The following is a 20677-nucleotide window of genomic DNA, read 5'->3' as shown; positions in this document are numbered from 1 at the left end:
TCTATAAATTACTTCTGTGAACTCTAAAGCAATATTATAAGCTTAAGATAAGTACAAAAAGACCGTTTTTTAAGAAAATAGTAACGCTTATCCAATTTTTCAACACGAATTTGTCCGTTGGCACCATCAGTTACCATAAATACCATTACATAGTACTGATAAACTTTCTACTGTTACATCTTAAGCGCGTGTGTTCTAACAGAAAATAATCTTATTTCATGTGGTAACATGCGAGCTAACACCTGAACCAGCTAAGAAAGGCTACATTTCTCAATTACATCTGTCATTAAAAGGGAAGAGATTCCAGGTAGTTTCCATACAAGCAATTATGTTATTCCTCGTTTTGTAAGAGACGTAAGCAATAAACTTAGTTGGGTGTCAAGATAAACGTTGAAGCCCAAAGATAATTAGGCAATAAAGTCCAGTAACTCTTGAGATGTATTCTAATCTTGCCTTAACAATGGATGATGTTCATTAGATTCCATTCATCAGTGACATCATTGGATAACAAACTTTGTTTCTCGTCTTCCCAAACGACTTCGTTATGTAAGACAAGTTTGTTTGTTTGTTTTGAATTTCGCGCAAAGTTACTCGAGGGCTATCTGCGCTTGTCGTCCCTAATTTAGTAGTGTAAGACTAGAGAGAAGGCAGCTAGTCATCACCACCCACCGCCAACTCTTGAGCTACTCTTTTACCAGCGAATAGTGGGATTGACCATCACATTATAACGCCCCCACGGCTGAAAGGCGAACATTTTTGGTGTGATCGGGATTCGAACGCGCGACCCTCAGATTACGAGTCGAACGACTTAACCCACCTGGCCATGCCGGGCCTGTAAGACTCGTCTAGGAGGAAACAGCGACGACACCTACAGTTTGTTTTAGTGTATGTTGTCCTTAGTTACCTCAAACCTACCCGCACACAGCTGACTTTAATTTTGAATTGATAGAGCAAAGGGAGAGGAGGGGGAAGGAACGTGGCAAAAGCACCCTTTGCCTACTCTTGAGATACTCTTATATGATCAATTACTGTAATATAACAGTCGCTATTACAGTGCGCTGAGAATTTCAAAGTGTGGAGTACATTTTTTGAGGAAACTAGTAAGTCACGAACCATAAGTGTTCGGATTCAATGTTCGGACACGATTAGAAATGTCTACACAAAGGTCTGTCTTATTAACCCTAACTGTGGTCAGAAACAAAGTTCAGCAATAAAGAAGCATCGTTCGAGCTGACCTCATTCTTTGATTGAGAATTCCCTCTAGACGTACAGAAATAACATTCCAAGACTGAACTATTTGGAAACTCCTTTATTACTGAAAAGACCGATAGACAACTCAGGTTGTGTGTGTAGAAAATAGAGAAAGATTCGAAATTGAATTATCTCTTAGAATAAAAGTAGGAACACCAAGCAAAACAAAGAATTCACGAGCAGAAAGAAAGCCTTGTTTCATATATTAATGTAACTTCCATAACCTCCTCGGAGACTTATTTATAACACAATTTAAAACATGAGAAGGGGAGTATTTCTTTTACAGTAGAATACGGAAACTTGTCCTAAACACAACTGAAAAGTAGATTTTACTAGAGCGAGGACACCTACAAACAAGGAAAGTATATAAATAACTCGAACAAGAATACAAATACATGAATAAGTTATGTGTTTTGAATTTCGCGTAAAGCTACACCAGGGCTATCTGCGCTAGCCATCCCTAATATAGTTGTGTAAGACCATTAACTCTTGGGCTACTCTTTTACCAACAAGTAGTGGGATTGACTTACGTAACATTATAAAGATCCCACGGCTAAAAGGGCGAGCATGTTTGGTGTGACGGGGAGTCGAACTCGCAACCCTCATATTACGAATCGAACGCCCTAACCACCTGGCCATGCCGGGCCTAAAACGTTAGATTAGAAAAATGTGAAGCATATTGAAGGGATATGGATTAGTACTTTTTAAGAGATGTGAGCACTTGTTAGTTTCAGTGCTTTCTTAAGGCCTTACTAAACTGTAATAGAAACAGGTAACTATTGGTCTACGATTCTGAAATACAGAAAACAGATATAGTCCACTGTGGGATAATCAAGGTGAATATTAAATAGGCTTAACCCTAGAATTATCGATAGACATATGTTGCACATTTCTGAAGTTTAAAAAAATCCAGTTCTTTACATGATCATTAAGGTTAGTATTAGATAGACTTAGCACCATGATTATCGATGAGGTTCATACAGGATCAATGTTTCTTATATATTCATACAACAAATTGTTTTAGGCCCACAAACTGTTGCTTACGAGGTCCTAAGTAGGCCTGACAAAAACATACAATAAAATTAATATCAATTAATTCCTGTCTATTTTCAACATAAAGTGGCTGGTTTCACCAATTTTTGTGGCCATGTTTTTACACTGAGTGTAAAAATAAACAAACCGTAAAACTACTGCCCAGTGTAAAACAGTAAGGATTTCTAATATGGCATAAAATATGTCTCTAGTCCTATGCCTGAAATACGTCACACCTCAGTATATGAAGAAATCTAGTTGTTGTTTTTACATATATTAATTTCCACGTAATATTACCGTGTCAAGCAGGCCCAGCATGGCCAGGTGGGTTGAGGCATTCGACGTGTAACCTGAAGGACGCGGGCTCGAAACCACATCGCACCAAACATGCTTGCCCTTTCAGCCGTGGCGGCGTTATAATGTTCCATTTAATCTCAGTATTCTTTGGTAAAAAGAGTAGCCCAAGAGTTGACGGTGGGTGATGATGACTAGTTGCCTTCCCTCTTGTCTTACACCGCTAAATTAGGGACGGCTTACACAGGTAGCCCTCGTGTATCTTTGCGCGAAATAAAAACAAACAAACACTATGTTTATACTTCGCGTTAATACTTTACAGGAACATTTGATAAAGATTCCTACATCAAATCACAAGTAAAATAATGAAGTGTCGATGTTTCTCTCACCAGGAGAAATAATACCTATTTGTTTTTAATAACTTGGACTGCTTGTTATGGACTATCGTCAAATACATACAGATCTCTCATCCATATTCCTCTGGCTAGGTCTAAACCACTTCCACACAGTGTAAAAATACACTACTCAAAAAGAATTATAAACTACAAAAAATATCATATTGTAGACCATAAATCAAAGTCGAAAAATGTAAACCAAAATATTTATCTCTGCTCGTACTATGTTACTAAGCAGATAAACAGTTTATGTCATTATTTCAGTAAATGTATTTCAATATTATTTAATTTAAGTAATTTAATTCAAGATTAATTAAGATTTAATTCACGTTTTTAAATAATACTTTAGTCACAGTTTGCATGTATTTTCAGTAGTATTCTAGTTATTCTAATTCAAGACTTTTCACCAATAATTAAATTCACAGCAATTCGTTCCAATAATGTTCCAGTTAATATATGCCAGGTCTTTTCAATAATATCTCATTTATTCTACAAGTATTTTCACCAATGTTTATTTTAACTTACACCAAGTATTTCCAATAGTATTACAGTTAACCAACGACAAGTCTTTTCAACAATATCCTTTCGATTCTACACCAAGTATTTTCAACAATTTTCCAGTTAACCTATAAAAAGTATTTTCAATAGTATTGCAGTTAATCTACAATAGATCTTTTCAACAGTATCCTATTTATTCTACGCAAATTGTTATCAAAAATACTCCAGTTAACTTACACTTAGTATAGCCAATAGTATTACTATAAATCTAAGATAGGCCTTTTCAATAATATCCTCTTTATTCTTCACAAAGTATTTTCAACAATATTCTATTCAAATTACGTTAAGTTGTTTCAATATATTACATGTAGTCTACAAGAGGTTTTTTGAACAATATCGTATTTATCCTACACTATGTATTTTGAACAATATTCCAGTTAACTTACACAAAGTATTTCCCTTAGTATTCCAGTTAATCTACGACATATTTTTCATTAATGTCGTATTCATTCTTCACCAATTATTTTCAACAATATTGCAATTAACTTACACCAAGTATTTCCAATAGTATTACAGTTAATCTACAACAGGTCTGTTCAACAACACACTGTTTATTCTGCACCAAGTATTTTCATTAATATTTCAAATAAGCTACGCAAGGAATTCCCAATATTATTACAGTTAATCTACGACAGGTATTTTCAACAATATCCCAGCTATATTACATCATGTATTTTCAACAATATTCCAGTTAAATTAAGTGAAGTATTTGCAATAGTATTACAGTTATTATGCGCCAGATGTTTCAACAATATTCCATTTAAATCTATACATCAAGTATCTTTCACAACATTTCAGTAGTTTTAAAATAAACGTTATTGTTGCTGTTAACATTTATTTAGGTCGTTAAGCCTTAACCTTTTACGTTTTCTACAAAAATAGTATTTTCCCCTTTTCGCTGTGACAAACTGATTTCCAAGACTGAAGCCATATTGTATGCAATGTATCTAATTCAATTCATGAGAACACAGACGTAGTTACTGTCATCATATTTTTTATTCTAATCATGTTAAGTTTAAATTAAAACGTGATATTTCGAATACTAAATAAATACATATAAATATATTTGATATTTCGTTTTTTGTTGGTAACTGTTTTTCTTTATTATTACTGTAAGTTTTAAGTTCATACAAATGAACTGAAGAGATTGAAATACTAGGACTGGGTGGTATATATAGAGTAAACAACTTTCTCTTACCAAGTAATAAGGTAAAACGTGGCCCAGGGACTACGTCGTGGCCCGTGTAGTGTCTTATATTAGATCTCAGTAATGAATATTCTTCAATAATCTGTACCTGGAAGCTAAGACCCCGTAGGTTCTAATGAAAATTCGAATCAAAATGTCTTTGTTTAGGAAACTAATGATAACCAAAGGAGAGGAAATACTGTTCTTAGATTGGACTGTTGTCTCCCACCCCCACCCCCCTCCTGCTATTCCTCACATTTTATACACCAATATATCCACAAACTAAGATTACGTTCAAAAAACGTTTGTTTATACTTAAGTGTAAAGCTAAACAAAATGGCTATCTGTGTAGTGTCCATCACGGTTAACGATACCCTCTTTCTAGAGCTATAAGTTCGAAGACATTTCACTGTGCCACTAGGAGTACATTAAAAAGAATATATAGCTATAATAATTTGTATTTGCTGTAAAATTTATAGTATCACATTTCGACAATAATAAGGCTAGAAACAAGATATCCTCTGTTCTCCAAGTAATAATAACATTTCGCCATCATGCCTTTGGGCTAGTTTGGCACAACAAGGTTATCAAACATATTTGTGTTTGGTTTGTTTTGAATTTCGCGCAAAGCTACTCTAGGGTTATCTGCGCAAGCCGTCCCTTATTTCATAGTGGAAGAGTAGAGGGAAGGCAGCTAGTCATCATCACCCACCGCCAACTCTTGAGCTGCTCTTTTACTAACGAATAGTAGGATTGATTGTCAATTTATAACGATCTCACGGCTGAAAGGACGAGCATGTTTGGTGTGACGCAGATTCGAACCCGCGACCCTCGGATTACTAGTCAAGTGCCTGAATCACCTGGTCATGTCGGGCTAACAATTCTTTTTTCATAGGATTTGTACTGGTAATGAAACTCGATTAATGGACTTCTTTTTATTACTCTCAAGAGACTTCAGGGAAAATAAAATATTTACATTGTTGTAAACCAGAGTTTTTCTTCACACACTTTGTTCATCAATATATGAGACTGGTGGTCTTGTAATACTTGCCATGAACTTGAAAAATAAACAAACTATTATTACTATTGTCTGGAGGGCGAAGGTAATTTTTATTTCTGTTTTAACTTCGTTGCTAAAATATATACATTCCTCCAGTATGTGTTACAATTCTGAACAAAAAATTATGTAAGTTATTGCTTAGCACGTGAGTTTATGAGGCTGTATAGATTCCACAGAGAAACACATAACGTTAATGTTTAAAATGTATGAGACGTGTACTACTGATTAGCGTGGCTGGACTGCGAATCTGAACGAATATTGTCCTGGTTTTCTTTGCCGAAAATGAGCGTTTTGAACTTTGAGGTCACGGATGCGTTATAAAAATAAAGATAAAACTCTAGTGTCAAGTCAAATATGACTAAATTATGAGTTGGAAGGTTAAATGTTTGTTTGTTTTTGAATTTCGCACAAAGCTACTCGAGGGCTATCTGTGCTAGCCGTCCATAATTTAGCAGTGTAAGACTAGAGGGAAGGCAGCTAGTCATCAACACCCACCGCCAACTCTTGGGCTACTCTTTTACCAACGAATAGTGGGATTGACCGTCACATGATAACGCCCCCACGGCTGAAAGGGCGAGCGTGTTTCGCGCGACCGGGATGTGAACCCGCGACCCTCAGATTACGAGTCGCACGCCTTAACACGCTTGGCCATGCCGGGCCTGGAAGGTTAAAATTTAGAAGTGGCTATAAGAAAAACAACGAAGATAGCCATTGTGGAGATTGCGCAAAATGTTGAATTTTGAATATTCGAAAGAAATTATTCATTTTGCCAGCCCCCTAGTAGCACAACGATAAGATTGCAGACTTACAACACAATAATCCGGGTTTTCGATACCCGTGGTGGTCATATTACAGATAGCTCATTGTGTTGCTTTGTGCTTAATATCAAACAATCAGTTACTGTCATTCGTGAACCCTAGAATTTACGGAATTAACGTAATTAATTATAATGTTGAGGTAAAAGGAGTGGGAACACTAAGGCCAAGTGTGTTATATTGTGTTGTACTGTGAACTCGGTAAGAAATGAATTATTAAGAAAATATGAATGGTTAAGACCAATACCACTTTTAGGTATCATCTTATTGTTTTATCATACAATAGAAACTTGGGTATTGACCAGTGGCACTTATTCGTAAATTATTTGGTTAGATAATTATAAGCAACCAATAGGTTTCTACCATAAATATTAACTGTTATTTTAGATAGCCTATAAGATTCTCTGGAGTATTATTAAATGCAATATAATGAAATACACGGTTGGCCACATGATTTGTTTGGATAACTGAGCTTAACCAATGGGCTTCTTTGTATTATTGAATTTAAACAATTGGCTTCGTTGAATTATTACTACGAGGAGGTTAAGAAAAATCAAGTACCTTTATTGGTGAAAAACAGGGTTATCTTCTTGAATTCTGTTTGTCAAAATCTAACATTGGTTGTTTGCTTGAAAACAGTATATATATATATATCTTTCGATAAAATGAAGAATTGTTTTCGTTAAATTATAAGAAATTGAAGATGTTAGTAAATTAGTGTTCCTAAAAAACATTCTTTTCAAGGTCAAAAGACAGTTATGGTTGACAAACTCTATACATAATTTTGTATCTGTAACCCTATGAAAACATTGTTTTGAATGTCAAAAGACAATTATACTTGACACACCCTGTACATAATTTTGTATCTGTAACACTAAAAAAATATTGTTTTGAAGGACAAAAGACAGTTATGGTTGACAAACTCTATACATAGTTTTGTCTCTTTAACCCTAAGAAAACTTTGTTATGAAAGTCTGAAGACAGTTGTGGTTGACAAACATTACTTTGAAGGTCTAAAGACAATTGTGGTTGAAAAAACATTGTTTTGAAGGTCTGAAGACAGTTTTGGTTGACAAACTCTCTACATAGTTTTGTCTCTAAAACTTTGAGGAAATATTATTTTGAAAGTCTAAAGACAGTCGTGGTTGACTAAGTCTGTACATTGTTTTGTGTCTAAAATTCTAAATAAACATTGTTTGTAGGTCTAAAGATAGTTGTAGTTGACAAATTCCGTACTGAATTTTGTCTCTAAAACACTAAAAAATTTTGTTTTGAAAGACTAAAAACAGTTGTGGATGACAAACATTGTTTTGAAGGATTAAAGACAGTTGTGAGTGACAAATTATGTTTTGTCTGGAATACTCTAAGAAGTGTGTAGATATTTCTATTCGTTCAGATCTGAATTGGGTTGATTTTTCAGAATCGGAAGAGTATATCTTCGTTCTTTGCCAGGGGTTACGTCACTCGACTCGTAATCCGAGGGTCTTTGGTTTGAATCCCCGTCACACCAAACATAGTCGTCCTTTCAGCCGTGGGGCGTTATAATATAGCAGTCAGTCGTACTATTCCTTTTTAAAAGAGTAACCTCAGAGTAGGTACGGCTAGAGCGAATAGCCCTCGTGTAGCTTTTTTCGAGAATTTCAAAACAAACCAAACTTGTAATATAGGGACCAGCTATGTATAAAATATCGTTAAAATTCAAATTTCTTTAAAACGAGTTATGTGATGCATAAGTTTCTGATTGTAGGTGTTTTCCATTTGCGATTAAGTCACCGTTCCTCTGGTTTGGGAAACACATATTATAATCATCGCTGTATCGTTGCTTGTGTCGCATGGGAAACATAAATATAACGTAATGGATTTTAATAATTTACTGAGGATTCCCAGGTATAAAATATTTAAAAATTAAAACAATATTGGGCGTCATCCAATAAAAGAATGACGTCACGCATATTGCCCGGGTCGTTTGGCAAAATTAAAAACTTAATACACCTACACTCAATAACACAACCGCCTTCAAACACGTGGTCAGCTATCGGTCAGTATCCCTTTCTTTTTTTTTGTAAACCTGATGACCGAAGAAGGTCGAAACGTTGTTCGCTCCTCTACATAGTGCTTTGTCTATCCATACCAGCCGTTTTTACATGTATAATTTTCAATACACCTTTATTCATGTAGTGTATTTCATACTTACGTTTAGCAATTATTAACCCATATATCTCCAGTGCAGACTCCAGGTTGTTGACATGGACGACAGAATTGAATCGATAAATTAGATTCTCTCCTAATTTTGAGTTTTGGTTAAAAAAAACTAACAGAAGTTATGAAATATTTTGCTTTTTTTTGGTTTGTTAATAAGATCAAAGTTGGAATTTGTTACGTCAGTAGCGACTGAAAGAATCTCTTCTATAACTTACAGTTTTCAACTGAAAGAATCTCTTTCATAACGTACAGCTTTCAACTGGAAAATGCTCATCTCCTGTGCAGTGGAAACGTAAACATCCCTTAAAATCATTTCTTGGAGTTTTGTAACAAAAAGAAACTTGTTAGTCCTTACCTTGCCAAAACTCAATATTAAACGTAAATCGATTGATAAATGACGGAATCACGATAGATGTCTCTATAAATAAAATAAAAAATGAATTAAGTATAGCCAAATAGGTCTTTGATGTGTGGAAATTGTTGTTTGCCAATCACGAAGTCGATCAAAAAGGGGAATGATTGATGTAGTAGATACTTGAATGGCATAGGGACATTATTATTATTCGAAGTTTGTGATTTATTGATTAGGATGAAATTCACATGAAAATACGAAATAAAGAAAGAGAAAAAAACACACACTTGAATGAGAATATGGTGTATATAGATAGATAAATAGCTCGTATGTGAAGGGTGAAATTGATCGTGTTATATTAAAATTAATTTCAAATTCAATAAACTATAAAATGGACAACAAGCAAAAAAATAGAACATTTAGATTTCAAGCTAATGGTTCTCTAACGAGAACTCCCTCGTTTTAGGTTTATTCAGGAATGAGTTCAGATGACGAACATAGATTAAAAAATGTCAGAGAGACAATTTTTTCTTCCTTTTGTGTTGTCGAGTTCAGGGTTGTGAAATAGATGGACACGTATTAATGGACTCCTACACAAAGAAAGGTGTATTCGTTATTAAAGATTTAATTAACCGAACTTCTTTCCATATATTTTTTTTCTTCAACTAAAAGTCTAAAAATTAGGATTCGACATACCCGCAGTGGAAAAGCACGGATAGCTCTTTGCGTAACTTCGCACTTAGCAATAAATAAACAAACCTACAAACTCTTTAACCAATACGTTTTTCATTAACAGATTAAGTATGGTTCAACGAGTCAAACTGTGAAACAAGGGATTTATGATTCGCATCCCATTACTGCAAAATAGCACTTCACACTGTTGGTTCTGAAGTGCATCTTAAAGGTGACTGCCAAATTTTTATAATCCAGTCTATCAGCTCAAATCTACGCAAATATTCCAAAACAAACAACACTGGAGCACCCTCTAACGAACAGGGATGACTGCACAAATAACGTTGAAATATTTATAAGAAATAAGATGTTTAATATTAGAAATAAATACCTTATTCATAAAAATAAAAATTCGATTTTAATTATAATATTTTGCAATGCATTAATACACATTTTTATTAGAGAAAGTTGAAAAGCTGGACCAAAAATTAATAAAGTGAATAAATGTCATTTTTTAAGCTTAAGTCAATAACACATTGGTTGGGAGGCGCTCAACTCGTAATCTGAGGGTCGCGGGTTCGAATCCCCGTCACATCAAACATACTCGTCCTTTCAGCCGTGGGGCCGATCAATCTCCCTATTCGTTGGTAAAGGAGTAGCTCAAGAGTTGGCGGTGAGCGGTGATGAGTAGCTGCCTTCACACTGCTAAATTAAACGAAGGCTAGCGCAGATAGCCCTCACGTAGCTCTTCTCGAAATTCAAAAAGCAAACAAACACATCTCCTTGTGTAATTTATTAGGCACTCTGAAGTCACCACAGACCAAAAAAAATTGTATATAGCTTAGGAAAACTGTTTCGAAAGCTAATGGAGTCTGTAAGTATAACAACCGTCTTTTGTTATCTGTTTTTTAATTCTGTTTATTATTTTCATTTAAACTTTACAAACTGTTTACTTACACTTCTTAAACCTTATTCTACGGGTTGCTGTAACCATAGTTACGTATTAGTTACTGATACCTACTCAGAAAATCGTGTTTGTTCGTGCATCCTAACCCAAGATATCGGGTACTGTTAAATCTTTGTCTCAACTCTGACACCTAAAGATGATCTTACATTTTATTACAATGATGAAAAATCTATGATTTTTTGTTACCGTTTTTTCCTCCTGACTCGGAAAATGATTTTCAGTTGCGGAAAAAAAATCCACAAATATACACAATCTTTGTTTACTTGGTTATTATGTTAAGAATAAACAATGCAATAATTTAATATTTATGAGAGTACAAAAGATGTCGGTCTTACTATTTTAGATTCGAGATTAATTGTCACGTGATGTGCCATAACAAAACATCTAAAACGAGTGTTGTTTTCTTTATAAAAGTATGATTCGTGTGTTTTCCTATAGCAAAGCCACATCGGACTATCCGCTGACCCCACCGAGGGAAATCGAGCCCCTGATTTTAGCGTTATGGGTCTTTAGTCTGAACTGTTTATATATTTCATTAATATTGATTAATGTTCAGGTAGTGTTAAAAGTAAGTAACTATGGTAGTAAATTTGAATGAATAAGCTTGTTTTTTGTTTGAATTTCGCGCAAAGCTACCAGAGGGCTATCTGCGCTAGCCGTCCCTAATTTAGCAGTGTAAGACCAGAGGAAAGGCATCTAGTCATCACCACCCACCGCCAACTCTTTGGATACTTTTTTACCAATGAATAGTGGGATTGACCGTCATATTATAACGCTCCCACGAGCATGTTTGGTTCGACGGGGATTCGAACCCACGACCCTCAGATTACGAATCGAACGCCCCAATCACCTGGCCATGCAGGGCCGATGAAAAGCTCCCGGAAGTTACAATTTATAGAAAAATAAATAACGTCTTATAATGGATATTTGGCGATTCGTATGGAAGTGTGAAGAATGAGCGGATAAAAAAAACCCTGATAATTATTAACAGGAAAGACGGATTTTCATATGTTAATAAAATCACTATAACCACTCCCTAAATTAAAGTAAGTTTTCTGTTACTTCCGTCAGAAATTTCAACTGGAGATGGCGTTGTATTGAAATATGCTGTTTTGTTCCTTGACGAAACCATTTGAAACCGAGCAAATAAGTAATTACATGAACAACAGAATATATAACCACCAGTTTTCTCCCTTGTACTCTGAGGAGGTTAAATATCCAAATTGTTTACTTTTCACTGATACAAGAGGTAAAATACAGTTCAGTGACATTAAGCATTTCTATTTCCAGCTACCAATGACAATGACAATGTGGTAATGGAAAACATATGAAAACAAGAACGATTGCTTTTACGTTTTACAAAGGTGAGCGAGTCCTAGATTAACGACATAAAAATATATTTAGTCCAGGTACAAGTAGTGTTAAAAATACTGAGCAGAGGGAAGGCAATAAGTTACTAGCACCCACTACCTACAGGGCTACTCTTAATATAAGGAAATGATTCATTGTAACGGTTATAGCGACCTCACAGTTTAAAGTAGAAAGCGTATTCAGAGATTAAATTCGGCTCGAACCATCCGATACGCAGCACTAAGGCAAGCCGTACACTAAGGCTACGCCTATCCTTAAAATTAGGAACCATCTCTACGATTAGAACACGCTGGAAGTTTAATGTTGTTCTCATAGACCGTGTATCATGTACTTTATATTATTTTACTCAGTTACAGAGCATAAAATATATTCGTGTTATTGCGTCTTTGTTTCAAGAAACTTGTTTGTACGACCATTGCTGTCCTTACAACGGCGTTACAAACTGGTGTTTGTTTCGTCTCAGAAACCGTTTTAATCAAGTTAATGTGAAAAAAAATCGAGGAAGCAAGTTTGACATCTGACATTTGATTCTACACAGACCAAGTATACGCTTTTTTATTCTTTTCTCTGGTTTCGGCTAAGAGAGATAATTACTAGATAGAATGTATCATTACGCCGAACGAACAAAATAGTTCTATAAATGTCAAGTGACAAGGACAAGAGCTAGTTGGAAAGAATCTAATTTTGTTTGTTTCATTTTTATTTGTGTAGCTACACGATGGGCTATCTGGGCTGTTCTTACTGCGAAAATATAGCCCTTAATTTTAACATTATAAGCCCACAAGCTTACCGCTGAACCATCAGGCAAAATGCCATGTTAGGATGTTAATTAAATAGATAAAAATCTTGAAATACATCAAGTAAACCGAGTTTATTTTACTACCCAAACACTCCGTAAAAAGATTAGAGAATTTCGGAAAATACTTTAAACTGTAACAAACATCTCTGAATGACGCTCATGAAGTTATCACTAGCGGTTGAAGTTTATTAACTTATAAATACCGGGAATTGGAACAAGGCTCACAGAATTTCCTTGGTTCAAAGCAGACGACTTTTATTACGTTCATTATCGACTGATCTTTCAGTTGGTCTTTGTAGAAGAAAGAAACCTAAATTCTTCTTTTCTGCAAAATTATATACAAAATGTTCATAGAGCTCTTACCACTAACATGCCTGTTTATTTACATTTAATGGCTCATAAATTATTCATGTTTGTACTTAAGAACACATTCCTAAACTGTTTAATGCTCTTAATGAGGTTTTAGTACTCACTCAAATTTTATAACTTTTTTCCATGCGTTTTACAGTATCAAATTTTGACGCCAGAGGGAGAGGGTAGCATTAGACACATGGGAATGATTGATATACTAACGTCCTGATAGGCAAGCTATTATTAACTTTCGAAACAGTTTTTAAAAATCCTTTGTGTAACACTGAAACATCAACAGTTTTCCTCTTTATTTTAAGAATATTTGTGCCATGGACAAAACAGAAAATAAAACCACAAAAGAACATGGACAGATTAGTTTATAGTTGATCCTTGAAGGCATTTTGAAACGATCGCAAAGAATATTATCTTAATCTCGTTTGGTGGTGAACTGTGCTCTTGTTATTTAGTTACGTGTGTAAATTACTATACATTAATCACGAAGTGACCAGGTGGATAGGGAGCTGGACTCGCAATCTGAAGGATGCGGGTTCGAATTCCTGTCCTATCAAATGTACTCGCCATTTCAGTCGTGGGTGGGGCGTTACAATGTTACGGTCAATCCCACTGTTCGTTGGTAAAAAAGAGTAGTGAAAGAGTTGGTAGTGATTGGTGATGACTAGCAGCCTTCCCTCTAGTGTTACACTGCTAAATTAGGGACGGCTAACGCATATAGTCTTCGTGTAGCTTCCCGCGAATTTAAAAACAAACTAATAAAAAAAATATTATCCTGTGTTACTGCTGTTGTTCTACTATTGCCTGCTAGGAAGGGCCGCGTACGTGATTTGATCCTGGGTTATCTTGATAGACAGGCTAGTGTGCTGTCCACTCTACGGTGTTAGGTTTCTAATAAACTATTTGAATGTTTTTGTCGACTTCCACGCTAGATTGGCTAAGTGTGTTATTGGTTAGATCGATGTTAGCGGCTTCTTTCATCTTTCTCTTCTTGTATATGGTTCGTATCCTATTATTTTAGTGTTATTCCAATTCAACGTATAGTTTTCGTTCCTAAAAATATAAGGTGTGTGTGTATATATATACACACACACAAAGATTTGACAAAAAAAGTAGAATGTCTTATAACTTCTCTAAAAACCTTTTTCAATATTGGCTTTTTTTTTCAGCTATCTCATTGTTGATTATATATTTGTTTGGTTTTTGAATTTCGCGCAAAGCTACACGAGGGCTATCTGCGCTATCCGTCCCTAATTCAGCAGTGTAAGACTAGAGGGAAGGCAGCTAGTCATCACTACCCACCGACAACTCTTGGGGTACTCGTTTACTAACGAATAGTGAGATTGCCCGTAACATTATTACACTCCCACGGCTGAAAGGCCGACCCTCAGATTACGAGTCGCACGCCTTAACCCACCTGACCATGCCTGGCCATTGATTATATGAGCACAAAAAGAACGTTTTGAGTTAATGTTATTGTTGCTGTAATAATAAATTATTAATAACGATATAATAATAATTATTATTCTTTAACATATTGTATTTATTGTTATTAATAATAATAATAAAGGTTTCTCTCTAATCTGCTTATATTTTTATTTGTCTCTTAAGCATCAAGTTTCTCAATGGGCTACCAGTGCTGTGTCTACTATGTGTGTCGAAACCGTATTTTTAGTGTTACAGGCCATCATGTTTACAGCTGAGCCATCGTGTAGCTGGACTTATATAAATGGATAAATGTTACACTGTAAACTTGCTTGTTACAATACAATTGGCCGATACACTTGGGCAAGAAGCAATACAGGAGAGACAGTCTGTTTGTTAACTCCGTAGATTAGAGCTGCAAAACATGGCAAAAATACGACCCATTCTATCTCAATATTGTCATTTGCTATAAACGTGGAACACTTTAGATGTTCAGTTCAAATTTATTTCTGTTTTGATTTTTCTCATGTCCTGCAGTGACAATTCTAAAGACTTATAACGCTAAATACCGAGTTTCAATACATGTGGTGAGAAGTGAAAATATAGTCTATTTTGTAGCTTTGTGGTTCACAATAAAACAAACAAACATTACTTCCTGTAAAGCACTCGATGGTGTCAGATTAAACTGATCAAACATTTGTTTGTTTTTTGAATTTCGCACAAAGCTACTCAAGGGCTATCTGCGCTAGTCGTCCCTAATTTAGTAGTGTAAGACTAAAGGGAAGGCAACTAGTCATCACCATCCACCGCCAACTCTTGGGCTACTCTTTTACCAACACGAATAGTGGGATTGACCGTAACATTATAACGCCCCACGGCTAAAAGGGCGAGCATCTATCTGAACAAATAAACTATACTATGTACACCAATGGATTTTTAGCAATAGTACACATCAGTTTCTATCTTACAAATCAGCTCCTATCTTTCAGATCAGTTTCTAACCTGCAAATTAGTTTCTAGCTTACAAACCAGTTTCTATTTTAGAAACCAGGTCCTATCTTTCATATCAGTTTTATCTTACAAATCAGGTCCTATCTTACACATCAGTTTCTATCTTACAAACCAACTTTATCTTAAAAATCAGTTCCTATCATATCGGCCTGGTATGACCTAGCGCGTTAAGGCGTGCGCTTCGTAATCTGAGGGTCGCGGGTTCGCGCCCGAGTCGCGCCAAACATGCTCGCCCTCCCAGCTGTGGGGGCGTTATAATGTGACGGTCAATCCCACTATTCGTTGGTAAAAGAGTAGCCCAAGAGTTGGCGGTGGGTGGTGATGACTAGCTGCCTTCCCTTTAGTCTTACACTACTAAATTAGGGACGACTAGCGCAGATAGCCCTTGAGTAGCTTTGTGCGAAATTCCAAAAAAAACAAAAAAACAAAACAATCCTATCTTATCCGATCATATCAGAACTGTTCAAAGTAAAGTGGGCACATGATTTAGCTCTTCAATAATTCTTACAGGGACAACAACAACGAAATCCTGGGATGATCACGAATAATATTAAAATAATAATAAATAAATAAATAATCTTATTCGCTCTCAAATTGTCTCGCTTTTATTCTTTTTTCTCTTGCTAGAAGGAAAATAACTCGTGTTTTGTAAGTTTTGCAATACAATAATTTTTTGGCTGCTGTACAGGGGATTCGATTCCCCTCGGTGGACTCAGCAAATAGCCCGATTTGGCTGTGCTATGAAACCACACATACATAGCTTCTGTAACTCTGAATCAGGTTTTAAGTTAGAATGTTATGTTTCATGTTTTATTAAGCAGAGGGCAGGGCAACGGCCTTGTGACAGGGTTGCAGAGATGTATAGCAGACAGTCCACACTTTGAATTTCAGCTATTGGTGAATTGTAGCTAAAAGAGGCAGTTTCCCTACCAGGTTGAAGTAGCTGCTTAAGTGAACCATGCTGATATTACTGGGTTTACGGTGTATTATATATCAACGTTTCGATGAAGTTTTGTTTTCACAATGATAAGTTACTGAGTTTGTTATGATGTTTATATTTTTGCTCACTAAGTACCAGAAAGCAAACAAGCGTAAAAGGATGATGTCTTCAAAAAACCGAAACGTAAAGAATTATTTTTTTCTGTCCTTCGTATGGAAGCTTACGTGTTAGTTTGATATATAGAAATGTTAACAAATAACAATAGATTAAAATGCACAAGTAAAATAATGTATCCAATATTGGAAAGAATGTAACAAACTCTAAGGGTTAATGGTTTAACTTTCATATATAGCTCAGGAAAAAAAATCTTTTATAATAATTCCCTTGTATCTTCGCAATTAATTATGCCACTAACTAATGACGGTCAATTTCAGAGACACGTGCGACTCTTTCCAAGAATAACAAGACATAGAGACAGTGGAAACTGTTTATTTTGTTAAGTGCTACGCTGGTCTATAGGCTATCTGTGCTGTACCCATATCCCTGGGATGGAACCTCAAATTTTAGCGTTATAAGCTCTGAAGGTTGCTGCTGAAACAACGTGGAGGGGTATCAGTAAAACTATATTTACAGCGTTATATTACGGGCTTTTCTGGCACTTATCAACACTGTGCATTTTTTTTGTAAAATGTATATATATGGTTCGTAATTTTTTTTTTACCGTATTAATATACCCAGAAATGAGATTTTCTTATCATTTCCTCATTGGGAAGAAATACGGCTGACAGAGGTTCGAGTACGGCAGCATTTTGCCAAGCCTGGTTTCTTTAAAGCTAACCCCATTCGTAATTTCTTTCCCTACCCTTTTGACGAGATGGACCGATCCTACATCGACTCCCGGAAACTCGAATTTCGCACAACTACTGATACCGCTCCCAGACTCCGTTTATGAATCCGTCTTCGGAAGTTTTACTCTTTAGAATAAGGACCAGTAGAGCAATGTCATGGAAAGGACAGGTAGGGACTATCAATATACTGACGTAAAAAATATTGGGAACTTTCTAAGGCACGTGCTAGATTTCTTCTTGTTTTCTCTGTCTTATATTATCTATTGAACTGCCGCATTCATATTTTGCGTGGCGTAACATTAGTAGCGTTTCTGTGTTCGACGTAAATTGTATAGTAAACTTTCCAAGACGTTTTACGTTAGATAGTCTCGAATATTTATCTTTTTTTTATCTTTCTATTGTAACCGGTCGAATATTAATCAGAATTTCAAATGATTTGAGGAGACACCGAAACTAAATGGTTAATTACAGTACAAACGACAGGGTGAGGGTGGGGGGTAGAAAGAATCGTACAAGAATTACGTTTCACACATTTCTTAACGACTTCGAAAATCAACAAACTTAAATGTCGAACCGATTCTTTAATAATACAGGACATTGAATGCTATTATGTTAACACCTTATGGATGTGTTGACGTGTGATTTTTACTCTTTCGTACTTTTGTTTGTCTTAGTTTGAAATATTGTAAGAAGAGCTAATTACGGTAAAGATGTTTATTTGGTGTTAATCCCAAAGCTCTACAATAGGTATCGAAATCCGCTTCATAGCGTTATATGCCTTCAGATTTACCGCTAAGTCACTGAGGCCTAAATCAAAGAAAAATGGCATATGCTTTAAACCTTACTCTTCGCGGTTTTACGAGGCTTAAAATGAAATTAACTGTAAAGAGAAGCTATTCTATAATTGTCAGGTTTCCTTTTACTATAAATGAGTAATTTATCTATTTTTTTATATTTTATTACCATACTTCGAATTAAACATTCTGTAAAAATGCTTTTCTAATTTTATTACTATTCTAAAAATTTAGTTTGTGGCGTGAACCGAAGGAGACCGGAAAGTCCAAGGTTCGTGCTTCCTGCGATGTGAATAATTTAAGCTTTGGGGGTTTATTACTGTGACAGTTAATAACACTATTCCTTTACGAGACATTTCAGTGTTTCAGAGATAAATCTGAAGGCTTATAACGCTAAAAACCTGATTTCGATATTAGTGATGTTCATAATAGGGATAACCCATTGTGTTTACAAACTAATAAACTTGTAGTATCTGATCAGAATCTGTAACTGAACCATTTAGTCCCGTTGTTGCGGAATGCATATGGACCAGTAAAACTATGTGGCGGCTGACTTACCGCACTGAAACCTGGGTTTCGATACCCGCGATGAGCACATCACACATAGTCCACTGTGCGGTTTTAGCTACAAACAAACACGGATTAGAAAAATCGCTGCTATTTATCTGATAGCAATTTGACTGGATACGATTATTTTCTATCGGAATTACTTGAAGGTGAGTAAAAGTACCCGTAAGATAATCGGTGCTAAAATTGATATTATCAAAGTTACCCGTAAGATAATCTCTGTAAAAATAATATTATGCTATTAAAGTAAAATTACCCATAAGATGATCGGTGCTGAAATTAATATTATGCTATTAAAGTAAAATTACACGAAAAATGATCGGTGCTGAAATTAATATTTTGTTATTGATGTAAAATTACCCATAAGATAATCAATGTTAAAATTAGTATTACGCTATTAAAGTAAAATTACCCATAAGATAATCGGTGTTAAGATTAATATTATGTTAAATTATCCATGCGATAATCGGTGTTAAGATTAATATTATGTTAAATTATCCATGAGATAATCGGTGTTAAAATTAATATTATGTAATTAAAGTAAAATTGCCCATAAGATAATCAATGTTAAAATTAGTATTACGCTATTAAAGTAAAATTACCCATAAGATAATCGGTGTTAAAATTAATATTATGTTATTAAAGCAAAATTACCCATAAGATAATCGGTGTTAAAATCAATATTATGTTATTAAAGTAAAATTACCCATGAGATAATCGGTGTTAAAATTAATATTATGTTAAATTACCCATAAGATAATCGGTGTTAAAATTAATATTGTGCTATTAATCTTTACCCTATTTTTTGATTCATAAAGCACTGAAATCAAATTAATAATAATTAATAATTACGATTCACATCATAAAAGCCGTTATTCGTGAAAAATCGTAATATAAGTAGCGCGCAGACCTTTACTTTATCTATTGTATCTCAAACGATCTGATGAACCCCGCTATTGGTGAGAGGTCTTGACCATATTGGATATGGAAAGTGTAATACGGGTGACGTATTGTAATTTTATCCTTCAGTACGTACAATTACTAGGCCATGGAAATTACTACATAACCTCTGCTACTGAGGTGTGGATGACATAGATTTGATATGTTTAGTACACATCTTCTTACAAGTCAACACTCTTTCTTTTCTACAGTGAGGCAGTAGTAATCTTCAGACTTAAAGCGCTACAAATTAAATTTCGGTGCACGAGATTAGCTGTGCACGGACAGCCTATTGTGTAGCATGACGACATCTAAACAGTTGTATTAAATTAGAAAGATATCTTGAAGAGCCTTAGACTAAGTAAGTTTGTAAATAATCAGTTCATGTAGAGAAGACACTTCACATGTACCAATAATAATCTTCACAAGTTAATAACGTCTGGGATCTTTGTTATAAGTTTAACTCGCATGTTAAAGTTGGGAAATAAAAACTGTGTCCCCCCCGTATTATTGCAGCTCGGCATGGCCAGGTGTTTAGGGAGCGCTCGACTTGTAATCTGAGTTTCGCGGATTCGATTCCTCCCCATCCCACCAAACATGCGCGATATTTAAGCCCTACGGGGGTTATAATGTGACAGTCAATCCCACTATTCGTTGGTAAAAGAGTAGCCCAAGAGTTGGCAGTAGATGGTGATGACTAGCTGTCTTCTTTCTAGCCTTACACTACTAAATTAGGGATGATTAGCGCGAATATTCTTCGTGTAGCTTTGCGCGAAATTCAAAACAAAACAAACAAACTCTCGCATTACAAGTATCCCGAAACAAAAACGCTAACA

The 20677-nt window shown here is 35.3% G+C and overlaps 1 protein-coding gene across 6 annotated transcripts in view; it reads left to right on the top strand.

The window, feature by feature from the left end:
* Positions 1-20677, top strand: part of LOC143257365 (alpha-2C adrenergic receptor-like) — a 154939-nt gene that overhangs the window by 13178 nt on the left and 121084 nt on the right. For 3 of the 6 annotated variants that reach the window (XM_076515929.1, XM_076515928.1, XM_076515925.1), the window contains exon 1: positions 17598-17710. The exons of 2 other annotated variants lie outside the window; for them this stretch is intronic. The gene's annotated coding sequence lies outside the window, so the exon portion shown is untranslated. Of the gene's footprint in view, positions 1-17597; positions 17711-20677 lie in introns of those variants that run through there. One more of the 6 variants, XM_076515931.1, reaches the window with a different exon arrangement.

The sequence above is a fragment of the Tachypleus tridentatus genome, chromosome 7 (genome assembly GCF_004210375.1).
Source record: "Tachypleus tridentatus isolate NWPU-2018 chromosome 7, ASM421037v1, whole genome shotgun sequence".
In the NCBI taxonomy this organism is placed as follows: Eukaryota; Metazoa; Arthropoda; class Merostomata; order Xiphosura; family Limulidae; genus Tachypleus; species Tachypleus tridentatus.
This window is presented reverse-complemented; position numbering and strand designations above follow the sequence as displayed.